The sequence below is a fragment of the Aptenodytes patagonicus genome, chromosome 21 (assembly GCF_965638725.1).
Source record: "Aptenodytes patagonicus chromosome 21, bAptPat1.pri.cur, whole genome shotgun sequence".
Lineage (NCBI taxonomy): Eukaryota > Metazoa > Chordata > Aves > Sphenisciformes > Spheniscidae > Aptenodytes > Aptenodytes patagonicus.
In genome coordinates, this window is record NC_134969.1 from 6,008,355 (window position 1) to 6,022,420 (window position 14,066).

The following is a 14,066-nucleotide window of genomic DNA, read 5'->3' on the forward strand; positions in this document are numbered from 1 at the left end:
CTGCAGGGCTTCTGTAGCATCACAGCTGCTAAGCAGGGAGACTCATGCAAACTCCCACAGGAACCCAGGAAGCCGTCTTTTTCCTGTGTATCCCTCCCGTTGGGCCTGTGCCCGTCACCGGCAGTTCCAGCCAGCTCTGAAACAGAGGAAAACAATCCATTGCGTGCCAGAACTTCAGCCAGGCACAGGAGCACATGGCGCCTCTGCAAAAATATTTAGGAAAGAGTGGCAGCCGCTGGGGGAGAGATACAAAAGGAGTTATGTGAGGAGGCGAGAGGACACACAGGACGAGACACTGAAGACATGAAGAGACACATTAAGAGATGTGAGACGAGAAAATGGAGAAATGGAGGGGACCTGTGAAAGGAGACATTGTTGGCGATCCAGCTGGAGATGACCTTTCGGAAGGAGGCACTCCATGTAAGAGGAGGTACCTGTAAGGGGACTGCAGCTGGTGGAGGACCCATGTCAGAGCAGGTACACCTCCAAAGCCATCCCTGCTGTGCCTCACCTGACTGACAGAGGAAACTGGATTAGGCAGCATCTGAATGGGGGTTTTAAGCACTTTACTAGTGCTTGATTGTGGGATTTAGGTCCTGAAAGTAGCAGAGAGCTTTTACCGAGTATTTAATCTGCATCTGTAGGCATCTAACTATGAGTCAAATGCCAAGACTCTGAAGACATCTTACCTTATTGGTGAGCTCTTGACTTCAGCAGAACTAAATGTGTGTTAAAGCACTCACTGGGGGTGAGGAGCAGTTACACAATGAGCCATTAGCAATCGAATAGGAACTGTTGTCTTGACAGATGATGCAGTCAGGACTCAGGGGATGCTGATCTCATAGGAATGCATGACATAGAAATGGCAAAGAGCGCTCCTGTTCTGGGAAGTGAAACTTCCCAGACGAACCTGATCAGTTCTTCTCCAGGTCTTTCACTTCTATGACATTTTCATTAAGTGTTTCTTCTAATATTTTTCATAACTTGCTTCTCGGGCCCTAATCCTGCTGCCCTTTCAAATTAAGAACCTCTGTTCATTCAGTGACAGTAAATCTGAAATCAAATCACTGATGATCACAATAGCTTTCCATTTTGCAAAAGTCACAGTGACACTGCAGAAAGCAACGGGTGATAAAATACTGCTGTAGTATGCCCTCATCTCAGTACAACTAGATGTATTGTTTCAAAAACAATGATTCCTTCAGATTTCATTAGAAACCCCCATTAAGCAAACTCTCCATTAAATAATGTGTACCTGACACTTTTTGTCATGCAGCCACACAGCGATAAAGGACACTTGAGGTGGAGTAGTGCAATAGGGTGACACATGGCACAAAGAAACAATAATGAAGATAATTATGAAGATAAGGTCCCTTTGGGAGACCATTGTACTAAATGCCTCAGAAAACCTGAACTACCAAGAGGTTTTCCCATAAGCACTCTTTTCATGGAGAAGTACTCACACACCCCAGAACATCAAGGTTAAAAATGCTTCCTGCTTCATTATTGTAAGACAATGGTTTTCTTTTGAACTATTGTTTATGTGCCAGATGGGCCATTGATGCTTTGTTTGAAATAGAGGGAATTGTGTGATTATAAAATGCAATAAAAACCTCAAACACCTCTCTGACTGAAGTGTGATCAGCAATAGTTTTGTTTAAGGTGACATCTAAAGCCTGAAAAACTTGCTGTAATTAACCATGGAGGAAAGAAAACAAAATGACACTGCACATATTTTTTCAGGATTTGATGCTCCTGCAATCTGAATTAAAACTGTAGAATAAGAAACAGATGGAACAGAGTTCTTCCGCCAAACTAAGGAAGGAGAGTGGTCAAGCACTAGAGAGGATTTTGCCATAGTGATTAAAGACTAAGGAAAATCTCATCATACCCATAGGGGTCAATAAGTACCTTGGAGCAAAATCCAATAAGAGAGGTACAGGCTTAGGTGGAATATAGCCTGGGACAGTGATCCAGAAGATGTTTGCCCCAGCAGCTGCAAAACCCTGATGCAGCAAAATGATACTGGTCCCCATACTTAGTTCCTGAATGTTTTCTCGTTTCTCCACTGGGTTGAACACTCTTCAATAGGAGTATCTTGATTTTCTGCACCTCCTCATGTAAATATATACAGAATGACTGTTCCCTAAATTTAAAAAAAAAAAAAAAAAGGATGAGGGAAAGGGTGGAGAGAGGTGGTTTCTGTTTTTTGCAATCATCAAGAAATGAAATTTTCAGCTATAGTTCTCTTTTTGTTTTATGTACCTAGCATTTATTATCTGCTAAAAAAAAAAAAGTAGTTATGTCTTTTTTGTACATTTCTGTTTCTTTCTGATTATCAGAGTGTGTTGTCAATTCCTTGCTGCAGGCACTGTTTTGTCATAATCCTTTCAGAATAATAAAGCTAAAAAACCCCAAGAATAACACAATATGAATTCCAATGATCTCTCTTTTTCAATTAATGGCTCAAATAAGCATTTGATTTACATTCATAGAGACACTTGCTGCAGGCTAATTAAAAATAACGTATTGTTGGCAGATCATTTATTGAGGGAAAACAAATTGACAAAAGATAAATTAAGTTGCTATGTAATTAACTAAAAAAAAAATACACAGCTGAAATAGTAAATTAATAGATACATTTATCAATATCTCAACCAGGAGTGAATAAGGAAGTTTAAATTTCCCTGTAAGAAATAGGTAACAAGAAGATGTGACTGAAATAATATTTTAAGTATTCTGTGACTCAAATTTGCATACACACCGGTGGGAGTAAGCCACAGCACTGCAAGATTTCATGTACTGAGACCTTGAACTTGTCAGTCCAAGGTCTTCTCTGCTGGCCAGTATCAGATGTTTCAGGAAAGGGTAGAAGAAACAGTGCGGGAGATGATAGACAGTGAGCAACCTGCCTCCTAGAAATCTACCTCCTGATTCTTAATGGTTTTGATTCTGTATTCCTGAGGAATGAGAGTCTATAGCCATTCCACAAGTTCTTTTAAAAAGTGTTTTAAGTGCAATCAGTGGCAATTCTTAGTAGTTTCATTACAAGGATAAATGCCCAGTCATTTAATTTCATATGTATTTTCTTGCTGTCCTCATCATTGTAATATCTGTGGATAATATTGGTTTGTATTAAGCCATGTGATTAAAAATTGCCAAAAGTTTTCTTTATCTGTTTGATAGCAATTCATTAAAATTATCAGAGATTTGCCCAGGAAATCTGTCCAAGGGAAGTCTCAGTGCTCTAAATTATGACGAATTTGGCATAAGAGACACTGGCTGGAACAATTCAACTATCCGGCATATTAATACAAAAATAATTAGTACAGGATTGCTCAGGCCTGGGGGAGGAGGAGCTGCTGTGCCCTGTGTCTGTGGTGCTTGAGGTACACGGGGCTAGACTTAACTGAAAGTTTCTGTGTAATGAAAGGAAGAGTGACGTCAACCCCAGGAAACAGGTGAGGCAGGATTAGCAAAATATAGCCAGACACAAACTGTCTGGCAACTTTTTACAATGTGTTGGTAATGCGGTCTTTACATACGAGTTATGCATGTGGCTTTCCCAGCTCTGACTCTAACCGAGAGGGAGAAATTGGTCGAGAATAGGAAGGGGGAAGGCAATTTGAGTGAGAGAGTCCAAGGACTGTGCAAGTTCATGACGTTTTGGCAGGATGACAGAGTACACAGCGGACTTCAAGATGACAGACATCAGTACACCCTGATAATCGGGGGGTAGGAGCTCATAAGACACAAGTCTAAAGGGAAAAAAATAATCCAGAAAGCTGTCAGTTCTTTAAAGTCATTATATTACAGGTACAAGTGCAAATTATTCCAAAATGAAGGAAGGATTTCAAAGACATCAGCCTGGCTAAATGAGAAACTATTCAGTGTCCTGAAAGAAGAGGAATACAGAAGGTGAAGACTACAACAGATTGATAAGGTTGATTCTAGAACGACAAACAGCACAACCCGTAGGTACAAAAGGCCAGATCTCTGTGAGATACAACAACCAAGGGACAGAAAAGGTTGCCAAGAGTAGCCTGGAGTTACCTGCCTGAAAAGAGGATAGGCAAAGAAAGAGTTAATCTGCCTTTCAGAAGGAGGAAAAAACCTATTGACAGATGTTGGCAGAAGACCAGTTGCTCATGTCTTTGTTCTTGTTTTTCCCCTGCAAGTTTTCACTGAAAAGGTCAAATACAAGCCAGTATCTATAGTCAGTGGGGAGAGGCATGGTCACCTCTACAGCCTAAGCCCGATCAGGAACTTCGTTTTGGTTGCTCTAAATCCCTTTGAGGGGAAATCTCTCCTTCCTTTGGCCCTCAGCAGAGGCTCAGATGAGCATCTCTGGGTTAATCTTCACCTGTGGGAGCTCCCACTTCAGTATCCTGTGACCATGCTGAGTGTGATATAGCGGAGTCAGGGCCTGTGAATCCCAGCATCCATTTCTCCTTTCTTCATCGAACAGCCCTGTGGAGTCCTTGTGGTTAATATCTGATGAAAGAAGGCATTGGTGCTTAATGCACAATCTGGGTTTCCATGGCTCAGAAAGAACAAAATAATATTTAGGAGTTGGATTTCCAGACCTGCATAAGGAGGGTATATTAGCATTGATATTTGGATAGGATAGTCTCCCACCTTGTCCGCTGAACAGAACATGAGCTTTGAATATCATATCAAACGTTTTCTGCTTCACTGAGCTTCTCTTTTATACTCTGTTGCTTTCCTTTGGCTTTTCAAGGTATGACCATTACTGAAACAGAATAATAACTAGTACCAGGGATCCCACTTCAATTGCACATTCACACAAAAGCCATTGCTTAGCTTTCGGCAATTGTGTATAATTTGGAAAAAAGAAAGAGGAAGAGAAAAATAATTTGTTATACTTCAGCAGGCAAATGAGAGGATCCAAATGAGAGTGGCTTCATAACAGCATGACAGCTAACTTGGTAACTACTCACGGAGCCGACTGGGAATGGACTCGCTCAGCAAGGTAGTGTTGTATGCTGACCTCAGTCATTCAGATGGGAGAGCTTTATCGCTGAACTCAGTGGGAATATAAATGATGTTCGATGGAAATACTGCCAGCAAAGCCCCTCTGGGTTAGGAGATCAGCTCTAGAATAATTTGGGTGGGAATTTGAAGAGTTCCATGGGAGTACAAAACTGATTTCCGCTTTCAACTGCAAATGAAAAGAAAATACATTGAGTTAGTAAAAATGTTGCATACATGAGTGCAAGGAGGGAGACTGTAAAAGAAGATAGAGTTCTCCGATATTCTGTCTAGCATTAAAAAATCATGCTGGTAGGTAACTTGTCAGCAAAGCATGGCTCTGTGTTGAGCCTCCCACAGCATTCATATTACAAAGTGCAGTTTTGATGATTTTTTGTCTCACCCGGCACAGAATGCCCCGAAAGCCTGTCAACCCCATCACTGCCACCATATGTAATCTACACCAGGAGAACATGGAATTTTCTCTATCTTAGTTTCTGAGTTTTCTCATGCATTTTTTTTTGAAGAGGAAATTATTTTTTTGTGGAAGTTTCTTTCTGCTTTTTATCTTCGGAGGTCTTAGTTCAGCTGTTTATCCAAGCTGTAAGGGCTAACCAGAGTTTGGGTTATTGTAAGGATCTGGAGGGAGAAAAGTAGTTGAATTTTGCAAAAACCACCCTAAGTCTAACTGATTTGTTTTAACTAGAAAAGACCTGATTCTGCTACAATCTTACGTAATTTTCTCATCAGAGCAACTCCACCATCTTCAGTGGAATTGTCTCTGATTTACATCTGCATGTGAGAGAAAAATTAAGCCCTAGTGTGTCTGAGAGACAGAAGCTAGAGCCTGTAGATGTGATGTTACCAAAGTGGTTTTTTGTTTGTTGGTTTATTGGTTGGTTGGTTTTCTCTATTTGTTCCTTCAGCCCCAGCCCTGTCTCTGTTTTCAGAAACTGGAAACAGTATGTTTGTGGCAGAAAGGTTTTGGTTTGTTGGAGAGGGAAAACGGATTTTACTGTTTCAAACCAGTTTTTCTACTAAAAAAGAAAAAGAAGTTTGGAATAGTGAAAGAAAAGTTCGGGTTTTTTTTTCAGGACTAAAAATGTTTCAGGAAAATGTCTGTTTTGCTGGAAATGCAATTCTTATCAAAATAGAGAGATGCAATAGAGAATTAAAAATAGAGATTCAACTGAATCCATTTGCCCCTGATCCTAGCTGTGAAATGTTGACAGACTGTGGCTACCCTATGGGTTTACTTCCATCTGTTACCACATTCTTCAACCTCTGTGCCTGGTATTTCCTACTGGCTATACCAGTCTGAAGGTTTAGAAACAGCAAAAATCAGGAATCCCAAACTAGGTCTGGACATCGCAGCTTTAGTCTAAGTCTAATGGTGCCATATGTCACTGGGAATTTATATAATCTTTATTCCCTTTCTGTGACTCATTCATTGAACTGACTCATCCTCCTAGTTAGGCTTTTTTCCCCTGTGGAAAACACAGCTTGTTTTTATCCAGACCCCTACCTTCCATTTTGTTTAGGGTCAATCCTCGCCTCTTTTTATACTGGACCAAGAACACAGAGCATCTGTTTTTGCAGCTGTCCTTGTTCCAACACAGCTGTGCAGTTGCCGTCCCTTGGGTACTGTTACAGCCATAAGCAAATGTCACTTATTCCCACTGCTGATGCCTTCAGGTCCTTTCCATTTGCTTTGTGTTTAGTCTCCTAGCCCTGCCAATATTCAGTCCAGCCTATGTCACTCAAAGCCTATATCTGTCATCCAGAGGGACCCATTTCTGAGATGGAGAAGAGTGAATCCAGCCGTAGCTTCATGAGATGCTGTCCCCAGAACAGCAGAGCACTGAGCTCTTCTGCCCACGCTGGTAGGAGGTGACTAGCAGGTTGACAAGACAAAGTAGTCTTGAAGAGAACATATTGTTGTGCTGGGATCAAGACCTGGATATTAATCAGAGGGGCCATTCCAGGGCCCAGGTGGACTCTGGGAATGTCAGAAAAAGGAAAGGATCAACTACTGTTCTGTCTATTAAATAGGGGATTGAATCTCAGGAATAATGTGCCCTTTGCCTGGACAACTGGACAACTTTATTCTGGACACTTTTGTGATAATGGCATGACTCCAGCCCTAGTATGGGTTGCACAGCTGCATGGTCACAACCCCATCACTGAATGTACCCATGGTGCTAATGGCAAGCTGCAGCCTTCATAGATCCACCCAATAAATACACAATTGTAGGATGACAAAGCAGAGACTGTTGATGTCTCTCACAGCAGAGAAGAGGAGGCTTGACTGCAATAAATAGAAAGAGGAGACGTTATTAAGGTGGCTAAACATATGTAGACACTCCATATTTTATCTAGGTCCTATGCTAGTGCCACATACTGCCACTGGGAATACATCTATGTAAAGAAGAAAGAACAGAGAGGAACATGCCAAGCCCTACAATTTGCTTGTTCTGCTGCTCATAGCTTGAGTGTGGCATGACTAACTGACACAGGTGGGCAAGGTTGGAGCTACACTCAGGTATCAAACTTGCAGGGAGCCTCCCTCAGTGATTTCTTAGCATGGACTTCAGATGTTACAATGTGATTGACAGTGTGCCAGTGAGCAGAGAAATACTTACAGTGACCCAACACCGATGGAAAGATCTACTGGCCCTGGTAATGGTGGTATTTCTTCCCTGCATCTGGAAAACTGTTCTCATGGACTTTTTTGGGAGAAGACGAATAGTGGCTGTGAGCAAAGCATACAGTGTACAGTCAAGATAGCACTTCATTAGCATGATGATTAGATTTGGTCTGAAATCCTGATGAAAGCAGATCTTGATAATAACTAGAAATAAAATCCCTGAAGCAGTTTTGTAATGCAAGTATTTGAGGAGACCAAGTAGCTCCAGGCAGCAGAGGCATGGCTATGATGAATTTAATAAGCAGTGGGAACTTTGTTTATATCAGATATAGAAGGAACAGCCCAAAGCCAGGTTGCTATAGCATATTGTGGTAGCACATATTTTATTTATTATTGAGTGCTATATCAGAAAGAATTTTCTTCAGATCCTCCCTTTGCTCCTCATTTTTAGTTTTTCTCTCATCTGTTCAGCTGTCCTTGATGTTCGATACATTTTTCATCCTCTGTCTTCACTGGACTTCGCCTTTGTACCTCTTTTCCAAAAATTTCCTATGTGGGCATAGTCTCAAGAACTTGAGGTTCTCACTGAGGCTTTGATGCAAGGGTGTTTTAATGTCTTACTCAGCCTCTGTGAATCCATCCCACAGCAAACCTTTAGGTTCGGTCAGACTTTGATAGTGCCTGTGCCTTGAACTAAATTTCTGTGAGAGACCAAGTTCATCCATCCTGAAGCCCCATGGAGGTTTCAGAGATTGGTTACATGAGTAAGAAGAAGATGATAAGAGTAAAGAAGACACGTGGTGTTGGAGTGTTGAGATCAGTTTCAGATGAACTCAACTAAGGTTCAGCCATTTCTCCTCAAAATTCTCACGGAAGAAGATAAAAGATTTTGTCTTTTAGGATTGGTGTCTTATTAGAGTCAATTACAAGAATCAGTGAACTTAGCTGTGGCTCTATTAGGAAGCTCACAGAAATTGTGACTATTTCTCTTAGTTTCAGGCACTTCATTCAGGGAGGACAAGCAGCCTGATAAGCACATTCACCAAACACAGTGCTTTCAGTCCTGCCTGCTGGTCTAAGCATATTTTATCCTGAGACTATGGAGGCCTTTTGAACCTTGGATTTGGAAAAGACATCTCAAACTAATGGCCAGTCTGGTCAGTATGTGGCAACAAGTCATTGAGAACTGAGCACTCTGGAGAGCTTTATTTTACATCTACCATGGCCAAAGACTTTGAACTGTGATAAATATCTCCACAATTCAGCACAAAAAAAGTCTTTGTGATGAAGCAACCAAAACCTATATCCAAATCACCCAAGAATCTGTGAGAAACTCTCTATAAAGTCTTTGCATCCCAGAAAAAATTTCTCTGGATGGAAATCTGCAGTAAACTGTTTAATTCTAGGACGATTCCCTGTACTTATGTACCAAAGAGTTACTCTTCCTAGAAACTAGTGTTCATGTCAAGAAATCACTTCTCTAAATTGCAACTTGAAGTGACATTTGGCCCATAGGGAGTTAAAGCTGACTATGATCATTCTTTTATTACATTCTCTGGCCTCTAATATCTTTTAGTACTTTCAGTACTCTACTTTGACTATAACTGTTTTGTTCCAGGGGCCAGCAATATAACCCTGCTATTACATCTTGGCATCAACAAGAAAGGCGCAGAAGACAACAGCTGCATGAAAATGTGCTTTTTGCAATACAGAAGGAAAGCTGGCATGACACGAGTCTTCTATAAGACTAGAAGTGGGCTTGAATCCAGGTTTAATTTTGTGTAACTACACAAGTGTTACGGTTTCTGTCCCTGTTGCTAGCAGCTAGTATGACTGTATCTTGGACTGAAATAATTCACATGGAGGTTTGGAAGAGTCAAACTTGGAGCATCTGTTGATAGACTGTGCTACTGCACTACTTGTGCCAAGTCCTGTACAAGCTGGCTAAACAAACAAGACCTTTGGCTTGCCTCGCACTGACCTTGCCCAAGCTCTTTCCCTGCAGACTTTTCCAAAACCCAGGCTGAGACAATCTCTCAAAGCAGGCTGTGGACTTGTAACATGAGCAATGGGTGAGTGAATTTGGTTTTGAGTGGGTTGGACTTATACTGAAATAACATTGTTAATGAGTCTGATCATCTGATGACCTTCATCCAGCCCCACTGGCTTTTCTCTGTAGAAGAGCCACATGGCTGCAAGAGCAGGCACCCTGCACAACCCACGACTCTGGTTTCCATGCAAGGACACCATGGAGCCACTGGGGCAGGAGGGGCATGGGGCCTGATGGCCTTTCCTACTCCATCGGCATGATCAGGCTACAGCAGTCACTGCAGCTGTGTGGGGAGAAGGAAAAGAGGTTTGGCACTGAGATGCAGCAATAGAGGTCAGATCGTTGCTGTAGGTACATTCTCTGGGATTAATTTAGATAGGCGTAACAAGGCCAGCTCCAAAACTTGAAGCGCTCAGGACTCATGACCTGAAACTTTCCCCACAGGGCAGGTGCCCCTGCCATTGCCTAAAGAGAAGAAGAAAGAGAAAATCTGAGATTTATTCTTCTTTTGAAAGAGATTATTTCAAATCCACCTCCAACGCACAGAGCCTTTTGTACTAAAGGCTATAAATAGCAATAATAGCCCAAAGATGTAGGAGAGTCAGGTCTGATTCTCTCTGCTTCCTGAAAAGATTAAAACTCACTGTCTCTTACTCTTAAGAAAACAGCCTGGCCGCCTTAGAGATGTAGTGAATATGGAGGGGCTCTGTTTCTTTTTAATTCTTCATTTAGCCATCGACACTTCATCTACATAGTTCCTACTTTCGTTGCTTAAGTCTTGTTTTTGATATGGTACTTGCCCTGCACCCTTTTTGCTTGAAGAGCTGCCATGGTCCATTAAAGAGTCCTCCTGTTTGTATCTTTTCAGCCACGGCCTTACTCCACCCCAAGTTTACATCTCATTTCCTGCTTCAACGTGTCAACTCAACCATTAGGAAATGAAGGTCATTTGTATAGCACAGTCTTGTTTGCCACAGCAGTTGGGTATAATCGCAAAACGTCTGAGAGAGTATGGGAGAAATGACTGTGGTAGAAAATGAGCTTCAAAAGCTCTGAGCAGTTTATGTGAGAAAGCCTTGTTTCCATTAGTAAAATACAGATTTGTTATGACATTGCAAGTCTTAGCTGTGATATGCACAATATTTCCTTGGAATGCCTGGCAGCTGTATCACTGTTTAATATATCTATTAAATACTACATCTAGATGTAAAAGCAACCAGTAAAACTTATTTACCTTTGAAACCTTTGACAGAGTAAAGCATATCACTCTCTAGATATATTTCCCCATTCCAATCTACTAGATATTTGAAATGACAGCAATAAAAGAAAAAACTATAGATTTCCTTTCCAGGTCTGCATTTACTGTGGACAAAACAAAGACTATCAAAATGCATTTATTTATTTATCTATTGCTGCTATCTTTTGAATGCACCAAAAGTAAAAATCGAAGTGTTGCCCTGATGTGCTTGTACAATTGCATAAAATATCCAAGAGGGACCAATAATCACTATCTTCACAGAGGTCTTCTCTGTAATCAATCTTCAGAAAAAACTCAGCATTTTGTTTTTATTGGCATTTATGGCCATATTTATTGTCCCTCTGCTGGGACAACTAAGGGTTTTCTTGGCTGGCACACACATGCACACACACACACCTTCCAGTGTCTCTCAACTATCAATTCACAAAAATTGCTTTCAATTCTGAAACTATAACATTTCGAACAAGAGAGGGCGAAATAAAATAGAACATTAAAAGAGCCTTGTGGGTTCAGACAAGTGCACAGCAACCAGGAAAGCCAAGAATGAGAATCTTTTTGCTTTCCCACTTGATGAAGGTTACAGTCTCCTGGTGACTTGTTTTCTTAACTTTAATATCTTTTGATATTTTTCCAGTCCTGTTATAGCCAGAGCTTTAGACACATGAAATAGCTTGTGTATCAGGAGGAGCAAAGGGCAGCTTGACCTTGTCTCTTGTCACTTTTCCGTTTGCTCAGCGGGAGACAACACACTGCATTAAATCGCTAAAGTTTATAACAAGATGAATCAAGGTGGAGGCAGGGAAAAGGGAGAGAGATAAAAAGCAAGCATGTACTTTTTGTGATTCCCTTGAATCTCTCCAAATAACTGAAGAAATGCATGAACAAGGGAATATTTTGTCAATTTTTTCCACAGCAAACGTAAAAGAGATTGTGATCTTCCCCAGGTAAAGCTGTTAATACAGTGACTAGATGAACTAGGCTTACTTCTGATCTGAAGTACTGAAGAAGCAGGTTATATTAAGACCTGAAATTGTTTCTTATTTATTTTCCCTCCTCCTCTTGTTTGTTTGTGTAATTTTACAAGGTGACTGCTGAAAGAATGTTCGCAGTGCAGGCTCAAGCGGAGCCAAGGAAGGAGAGAGACAGGGCAACGGGAAGGGAAGGTACTCCACGTGCAGACCTGTTATAAGTAATAACCTTCCCAGTGTGTCTCTCCAAGTAATTAGACAGGCATTAATTACCAATTTAGGGTTTGTACATGCTAAACGTGTACACGTGCTCATGTGAATGAGCACATGATAAACCAAAACTACCAAAATGACATATGGTAATTTTGTAAAAGGGGAATGAAAAGGTACTTAGGTGCAATTCATAAGAAAGGAAAATATTGTTTCCATATTTTTTCCTGTGATGATCAGTATATCGTTCACAGTATATCTGTTTGAGTGTATCTACATTACATATCCTTACAGATCATATCATTGCATAATCAATACCTGGGAATCATTTAGCAAAGTGTTCTGATAGTTTCCAGTTTAGAAGTCAATTTTATAATGAGAATGACGATGAAGACGAAGTCAGTTTTATAGTAAGACTGAATGGAGACCAAGATAAACATGCTAAATTTATGTTATAAAGACTTTTAGATAATAAGTGCAGAACAGCCACAATGATAAGCCAATCCAACCTTCTGGACAAGGTAATCAGAGAAATTCCCTGAACGAGCATTCATTGTTCATCTAAAAATTTTTCAGTGATGGAGAATCTCCCATCAAGCTGTGTAAGTTGTTCCAGTGGTTAACAACTATCACTGCTGAAATGGTCTAGACTATTTCTAATGTCATTGGATCTATCATACCTCCATCTGCTAGACTAAAAGCCCCAGGACCAGAAGACTGACTTTTTTGTGACTAGCCAGCCTAGGAGCCCTCTGTGCACCACTTCGTAGTGGCTTCTGTATCATAAGCAGTTCACATATGACTGTTTAGGAACTCTTGCACTGAGGACCTCCTACAAAAATGTCATGTCCAAAAGGCCCAGCCTTTGTGTCCATGAAACCTCTTCAGTGGACAAGTTGTATGACTTTGGAATGGGCTCAAAATTTAGACCTGTGCTTGGGAAATGGTGTCCAGCTTTCTTTTGGGCCACTTCACTGTCTAGGTCTTAAGGTCTTCTGTGTTTTGGAGGACTTAAAATCCACAATCAAATTCTGTTTAATTTTAATATCCTTTCTAACCAGAAAGGGTAAAGGAACTTTAAAAAGTCTATTTACTCAATGAAATATGGGATTTGGATGTAAAAAGCTACAAAACACTTGCAGTTTATTTTATTTTTTACGGGTATCATATTTCAGATACTTCTTTGATATTTGCTCTCCATGAAGCAAACTGACAGACAAAACAGCAGTGAAGACTGGAACAGCACTGAACATGCTTCAGGTGCAACTCAGCCAGGCACGCTCAGCTTTATGGATTTAATTATGTCTAATACTTTGCACGCTGGGAGAATAAAAGCCTTGTGCAGACAGTATTTTTTTTGTGTCAGCTTTGCAAATGGTTAATCAAATCGACAAGTTCAACAAGTCACTTCCCTCTTTGTTATTCATACATTGATACCCCTTTCAATAGGAATTTTCTGAAGGGGTTGCAATTTTACCATTTACAGGAACAATAACTTATATTACTACAGAGATGGTTATAACTCAGGACAGGATGCTGATACCCTCCCTTCCCAAATGAAGGTATCTTGTTTCTCATGGAGAGCCTCATCCGAGGCTTCTGCCATGGGCTGACCTTCAGCAGACATGAATGTGTTTAAGCAGTAGCTCAAGTATAAGTCACCCAAGGTCCTGTTGGGATGCCATTCTGCTTGTTGACATGGCAAATGTCACTGCCATGCAGTGAGGCCTGTCAAAGAGTGCCATCGCTGAGCTCTTGAGTCGCTCCATACCTCCAGCAGTCTGGATTTGGATTGGGAAATGGGGGCAAATGACGGGGAGAGAAGATCCAATTTTTCATGCCCATTTTCAACTTCCCAGGGAAGAATGGCTGAAATACAGAGGGCCCTGCTCAAATGTCCGTGCGTGAATATGGAAAGCACTGCTGGAAAACATCTGCCAG